The sequence below is a fragment of the Rhamphochromis longiceps genome, linkage group LG1, assembly GCF_057381845.1.
Source record: "Rhamphochromis longiceps isolate RC_006_pf linkage group LG1, R_longiceps_female_GT1.1, whole genome shotgun sequence".
Lineage (NCBI taxonomy): Eukaryota > Metazoa > Chordata > Actinopteri > Cichliformes > Cichlidae > Rhamphochromis > Rhamphochromis longiceps.
The window spans coordinates 41595002-41602541 of record NC_140557.1 but is presented as its reverse complement, the minus strand read 5'-3'; the positions used below and the strand labels follow the sequence as shown (position 1 = coordinate 41602541).

Here is a 7540-nt window from a genome sequence, read left to right as displayed (position 1 = left end):
GTAATTCTATGACTTGGCAGAGATACTACGTTTTAGCACAAATACTATAACAACGCAGAAATACTATGACTTAGTAGTAATACTATAACATAACAGTTCAATGTTCTTGCACAAATACCACAATATGGCAGAAATACTATGTTTTAGCACAAATACTGTGATTTGGTGTAAATACTACGATTTGGCACACATACTATATTCCGCAGATACACTATAACATAACAGATATTCTACGACTTAGTAGTAATACTATAACATAACAGAATTATTATTTGGGCACAAATACCACGATTTGGCAAAAATACTATGATTGGGTACAAATACTATGATTTGGCAATAATACTGCATTTTAACACAACTACTGAGATTTGATTGAAATACTATGATTTAGAAGAAATACTATTACTCAATACAAATACGATGCTTTGGGACAAATACTATGTTTTGGTTCCAATACTATGATGTTCAACAAATACTATGATTTGGCACAAGTACTATGATTTAGTACAAATACTATGATTTGGCAGAAATACTATGACTTAGTAGTAATACTATAACATAAGAGATATACTATGGTTTTGCAGACATACTATGTTTTTGCACAAATACCATGATTTGGCACAAATGCTATGATTTAGCAGAAATATTATGATTGGGTACAAATACTATGATTTGGCAATAATACTGCGTTTTAACAACAACTACTGAGATTTGATTGAAATACTATGATTTAGAAGAAATACTATGACTCCATACAAATACGATGCTTTGGCACAAATACTATGTTTTACCACAAATACTGTGATTTGGTATAAATACTGCGATTTGGCACACACACTATGATTTGGCAGAAATACTATGCCTTAGTAGTAATACTATAACATAACAGATATACTATGGTTTTGCAGACATACTATGTTTTTGCACAAATACCATGATTTGGCACAAACGCTATGATTTAGCAGAAATACTATGATTGGGTATAAATACTATGATTTGGCACAAGTACTATGATTTAGTACAAATACTATGATTGGGCAGAAGTACCATGTTTCAGTACAAATACTATGATTTGGCAGGAATACTCTGGTTTAGCAGAAATACTGTAATTTGGCATAAATACTATAATTTGGGATAAATACTATGATTTGGCACATATAATATATTCAGCACATATGTTATAAAATAACAGAAATGTTTGGCCCCAAAACCATGATTTTGCACAAATACCATGATTTTGCAAAAATACTATGAATTGGCAGAAATACTATGATTTAGCAGAAGTACTAAGATGTAGTAGAAGTACTTTGCTTTAGCAGAAATACTATGATTGAGGAGTAATACCTAAACATAGGAGAAATATTGATACACAGACACACATACACAGACAGTAAAGGGAACAGGAGCTGTTGAGAGTCTGGGCTTGGTATATGTAGGTCAGTTAAATTAGCTGCACCTGCTGTAGTCAGCCCTTACACACGCAGGCACAGAGAGAGGTGTGAGTTTTCTTCAGTGTATTTCTGACATTCAGGATTCCCCTCGAACAAATGGCCATAATTTCCTAACCGTAGAGGCTAGAACGGTCATTCAGGCATCGTTTTATTCAGAAGAGATGGGGGAATCTTCAGGTCTTCATAATTCAGAGATAAAACATAAATTATTAAAGATATATGACTTGTAATACACTGTAACTGAGTAGAGGCGAAGCAAAAACTGCCTTGACTTGCGCTCAAACAACCTTTGGTAACTCTAAATCTATATGGAGCATCAAAATCATTCTTTCACCGTAAGAAACAGCAGGCTTTGGTGAACAGTCATGGAAATTTTCAGGGCTCTGTGGAAATCCATCAAAAAGATATGACGAGAGAAAAAAGTGGTTCATTTCCAGAGATTGAAATCTGATGAAATCTGAGCGAGGGACAAATTTCCTACCCTCAAACAAGTCCAACTCATTTCAGAATGGTAATAGGTGAGAAAGAAATTCTTGAATTGTGAGCGTCAGGAGTGTCTGAACATATACGGGGACAAGCCTCATGTCTTAACTTCGCTTCGTTAAGGAGATATGACAATTTGAAAATGCCTCTCATTAGAGAAATCCAGCGGTGATTTTGAACAAACTCTCCATTGAGTTTATATGGAGAGTTTTCTGACTTTGTGTTACTCTGAGGAGATTTGCAAAATATCTATAAATCCCACAACAATGATGGTGACATTTTCTGAAAGCCAGCAAAAATACCTACGTTTTGATGTATAATTTGTGGAAGTTGAGTGAAAATTGAGCAAGTAGCAGGAAGTTGTTCGGACATGAAGTGAAAATTGCAAAACCTTCAGTGGCACACTGGAAGCCAAGAGCATAGCAACCATAACAACGCATGTATTTTGTGAAAAATCACAATTTTGCAACTCAAAACTTTAAGAGGCATAAAAGTAAAACAGTAAAAGATTTGAAAAAGCTGAATCATACATGAATAGCCCAATAATTTGTGAACATTTTAAAGTTTAAATGGTTGTTCTAGGTGAAAGTATGAGGAAGTAGTTAAGTTTCAAAAACAAGCAAAATTTAGCAGAATTTTGGAAGATTTCCATTCATTTCAATGGGACAAATTAAAGGAAAAAAGTGGAATATTTTAAAAAGTATAATAGTTAAAAATAGCAAAAGTCATAGCAGGAAAGAGCAAAAATAGCAGAATAGTTTGAGGGAGGAGGCTGTGCATTGGTGACATTTATGAAAGAACCATAACACCTAGTACAATAGTAAACACATTGGATGAAAGAGGACAGCCATGGCTACGTTTTGAGGGTAAAATCATACCTGTAGAGCAAACGCTGCGGACACATCAGCAGTTTTAAAAAAGATTTTAAGATTAATTTTTTTGCTCCTCTCACTCTAGCAGTTGAGCTGCCTCACTCTAGCCCCAACATTCCGTCCCATACACACCCATTATAAACTCTGAAACGGGTGAAAAAACATCATGAAACTTAAACTGGAACTGAAGAAAAAGTATAATAGATATTGAAAAGATAAATACAAGTTGAATAGTTGAATGTCTTGTCTTCGTTTTAAAGTTTGAATGGTGGCTCTATGTCAATGTATGTGGAAGTAGTAAGAGTTTAAAAATGAGTAAGTTGAATGAGGATTTGAAGGGTCTCCCCATTGAAATACATTATAAATTTTTGTTGAATAAAGTTGAATAAAATTAAAAATATAAATGTTAAAAATATGAAAAATAGAAGCAGTGTTGTCCAAAAGAATAGGAATCTAACGGTGTTTCACACTAATAAAGATTAGAAGAACAATACTGTGAATGCTTTTCAAGCATTCACACTAATAATAAAGATTAGAAGAACAATACTGTGAATGCTTTTCAAGCATTCACACTAATAATAATAAAGATTAGAATAACAATACTGTGAATGCTTTTCAAGCATTCACACTAATAAAGATTAGAAGAACAATACTGTGAATGCTTTTCAAGCATTCACACTAACTAGAAAGTGCATTTTCTGAAGAAACTGCAGTGTGAATGCTTGAATCTGAATGTATGCACTGAAATGAATTAATTGCTGAATTTTGAGTTAAAAATATTGAATGAGATAAAAAAAACAAACAAAAAAAAACGAATTCAACCTGAAAACAAAGGTGCTGAACTGCTAAAAGCTGAACGTTACACAGAAGAAGAAGTTGGAAAAAAACTGAAAATGTTTTAAATGTAAATTAGAAAACCCTAAGAAATGAGAAAAGAACATTTAGAGTCAGAAAACATCTGAATGAATATTAAAAGGTCATATTCTTTGAATCACTGAATGACTCAAATGTGATCCCTCCACTTTGATCCACACAGTTTAAAAAGTTTAAATGCCTGAGCTTTGAAAGACACGGTGTTGGAAAGAGAACAATAATGGCGACAATTTGAGGGTAAAATGATGGCTTTAACACTGTGGACACAGCAGCAGTTGAAAGAGAAGTGTTTAAGATGAATCTTGGTACAGTGGCAGGCAGAGCTCGTTAAGCAGGCAGGTGTGAGCCTGGTTGCTATAGTGACTGCACCCAATGGCTCCATACACACGGACACAGACATGCGCCTCACTTTTGCTGCTTAAAATGAACAGAAAAGTCAGGCCGAAACAAATCGTTCCCATATGAAAAGTACAAGTCGTATTGATGAAATTCTTTCACCGTGAGCAACAGCAACTTCTAGTCTACTGAATTCTCAGTTTTCATGCCTGTGGAGTTTATTATATGGACATGGTGACAGTGTAAAGACACCATGCTCTTCTGATTTTCAAACGAACCTTCTGAGCCATTTTAACATTAGAGTCTATGGAAGAGTTGGAGGGAGGAGGCTGCGCATTGGTGACATTTATGAAAGAACCATAACACCTAGTACAATAGTAAACACATTGGATGAAAGAGGACAGCGATGGCTACGTTTTGAGGATAAAATCATACCTGTAGAGCAAACGCTGCGGACACAGCAGCAGTTTTAAAAAAGATTTTAAGATTAATTTTTTTGCTCCTCTCACTCTAGCAGTTGAGCTGTCTCACTCTAGCCCCAACATTCCGTCCCATACACACCCATTATAAACTCTGAAACGGGTGAAAAAACATCATGAAACTTAAACTGGAACTGAAGAAAAAGTATAATAGATATTGAAAAGATAAATACAAGTTGAATAGTTGAATGTCTTGTCTTCGTTTTAAAGTTTGAATGGTGGCTCTATGTCAACGTATGTGGAAGTAGTAGGAGTTTAAAAATGAGTAAGTTGAACGAGGATTTGAAGGGTCTCCCCATTGAAATACATGGGAAATTTTTGTTGAATAAAGTTGAATAAAATTAAAAATATAAATGTTAAAAATGAGAAAAATAGAAGCAGTCATGTCCAAAAGAAGAGGAATCTAATGGTGTTTGAATGGTTTTTCTAAGTTGAACGGTTTTGAAGGAGTAGGAGTACAAAAAACGTACGGAATAGATAATAAAATAGAAGAACTAGAAAGTGCATTTTCTGAAGAAACTGCAGTGTGAATGCTTGAATCTGAATGTATGCAGTGAAATGAATTAATTGCTGAATGTTAAGTTAAAAATTCTGAATGAGCTGGAAAATACAGAATTTTTAAAGTGAAAACAAAAGTGCAGAACTTTTGAAAGCTGATGTTCACACAGAAGAAGTTGGAAAAAAGCTAAACATGTTTAAAATGTAAATAATAAAAAAATGAGTAATGACAAAAGAAAATTTAGAGTCAGAAAATCTCTGAATGAATATTAAAAGTTCAAATTCTTCTAACTGAAATGAACTTAAAAGATGAACAAAAATTCTGGAGAAAATGCAAACTTTAATATACAGCATAATGTTTTTCAGACACATACACATGTGTATATCATGTTTAATAGTATTACATACATCAATTTGTTTTGTATGTCATAGAAAATAAAAAAAAAATCTTAAGTCATATTTTACAGCTTCTTTCTGAAAAGGACTAGTAGAATAAATAAAAATAACTAAATTAAATAACTAAATAAAAAATAATAAGCAAGATATGAAATACATGAAAATTCAACTTTTAAAACCACAATCCTGAACCTTTAAATTGTGTTGGTTTCTTAGAACATGGCTGAACAGCTGTTTCTATCGTCCTACTTAATCTGTCTACACATCTTTTTATTACTCATTCTTCTTTATGTTTTAATGTAAACAGAGTCCACACAGTGGTAAAAGAGAACTGTATAGAGATTTTTGAGTAAACTCAAATGAAAGCCTAAGGTGGTGACACAGTTTAACACGTGCAAATAATCAAATAAACACATTAGTCCTTTTTGTGAACATGGATAAATAAGTATCAATACAGCATTGTTCAGCCATGCCACTAAATGCTTTTTTACACATTGTTTTAACCTGGGCTCAGACACAAAGTCCCAAATTTAGTTAGTCCCTGACTTTGAGTTGTGGTTATGACTAATTATTATACACAAGGCTTTATCTATCTAAACTCTAAGTACACAAATATGAAAAAAAACCTATACTTACCAGCTGATACCCCACACTACACACTAGGTGTGCCATGTGACCTGAAACTTTGGTACAAAATCATCATAATCATTCTGTTAACACTGTTTTTTAACACTGTTTGTGTTGCTGTTCAGCAGTTTAAAATGTTTTAGATTGGATTACATGGAATGAATTTGAATTTTCTTGGGGGGTTTTGTGTGTGTTTTGTTCTTAGCAGATTTTTTCTTCCATAACGTTGAATTCCAGTTACCACATTTCTGGTCATATGACATCCCGAGTGCCCACTTAAAAAAATCCCCACAGTTAATTCAACATTAAAACAAAATAAAAATATGTTAAATAAATAAAGGTTTGCTCTGTGATGAAATACTAAATAAGCATACATTGTACAGAGCACTAACAATGACAACAATCCTTTAGCCTGTTGATCAGAGAGAGGCAGTCATTATGTCCATTTAAAACCTGTAATCACAGAGCACAACGTTTCTGTGAAACTATGAAGTCCCATATGATCCTCATCATGTCCAGTGACTTCAGAGTGGATCCTCCCTGTCATCCGGCCAGTGTTTGATGTGTGGCAAGCAGCACAGAAGCAGGATAGCTGAGGACTTTAAAAGAAGAGCAGAAAACAGGAATATGTAGTTGTAAATGTAAATATCAGTGATACTTGTCTTGTCAAAGGGAATAAAATAATGAAAATGTTAACTTACACACTCATTTAGGGAGGATCTTGACACTGCACAGAGGAGGCACAGTCAGTCTGACAATGATGGTGATCTCCAGGGATGTTTTCCTGCAGCAACATTCCTGCCAACTGGCCGTATGATCCAGAGTAGTTGGTTTGTAATAAACAGAAAGGTGTATATGTTAGGTAGTGTGCACTCAGAGCTGGTCCTAAGAAACAAACACATCCTGTAATAAACTGAATACCTGTAGTAGTGCTGCTGCAAATATGAAGCCCTTCTATCATGAGTGGTTTCAAAGAAGGTGTTTTGGAGGCTCAGTCACAGAAACTGTGCAGTCTGTTCAGTCCTGAGTGTCTCGGCTCTGAAGGGGATGGATCACAGAGGGAAACACCTGAGTACAGACATTACAATACACTCTAACACTCCTAAGGTCAAGTGAAAACACAATTTAAACACTTCACAAAGAATGAATACATGTTTTCATGGAAATAATGTCATTAACCCTTTTTGTTGTTAGTAAATCTCACCGACTGCTTGTGGGACAAGCTAGAAGGAAGACTTATCACAGAATCTCTCCTGTGCTCCAGATGTGAAGTCTCACGCTCTGATCGTATGGCGATGAAGATGGTGATCATGAAGTTTCTCTGATCTGTGGCATTACAGTTTCTGGCTGCTATGTGCTTCACATTGTTGGATTTTACATGTGAAGCTTGGAGAAGACACAGGAGGACTGTGTCTTGCTTAAAAAAAAAAAAAGAAAAAAAAAGGAAACCTAACAGGAAAGGAAACCCCCCCCCCTCAACTCCCACCGTACCCTCCCCCCCCCCCCTCCCACTCAACTCCCCAAC

At 34.8% G+C, this 7540-nt stretch overlaps 1 long non-coding RNA gene across 1 annotated transcript; it reads right to left on the bottom strand.

Annotated features, from left to right (window-relative positions):
- Positions 1–6512: 6512 nt before the first annotated feature.
- LOC146679235 (uncharacterized) lies at positions 6513–7060 on the bottom strand. Its single transcript, XR_014912596.1, has 3 exons — positions 6937–7060; positions 6717–6820; positions 6513–6614 (listed from the first exon to the last, which is right to left on the bottom strand). It is a non-coding gene; the product is annotated as an uncharacterized LOC146679235 (long non-coding RNA).
- Positions 7061–7540: the final 480 nt, after the last annotated feature.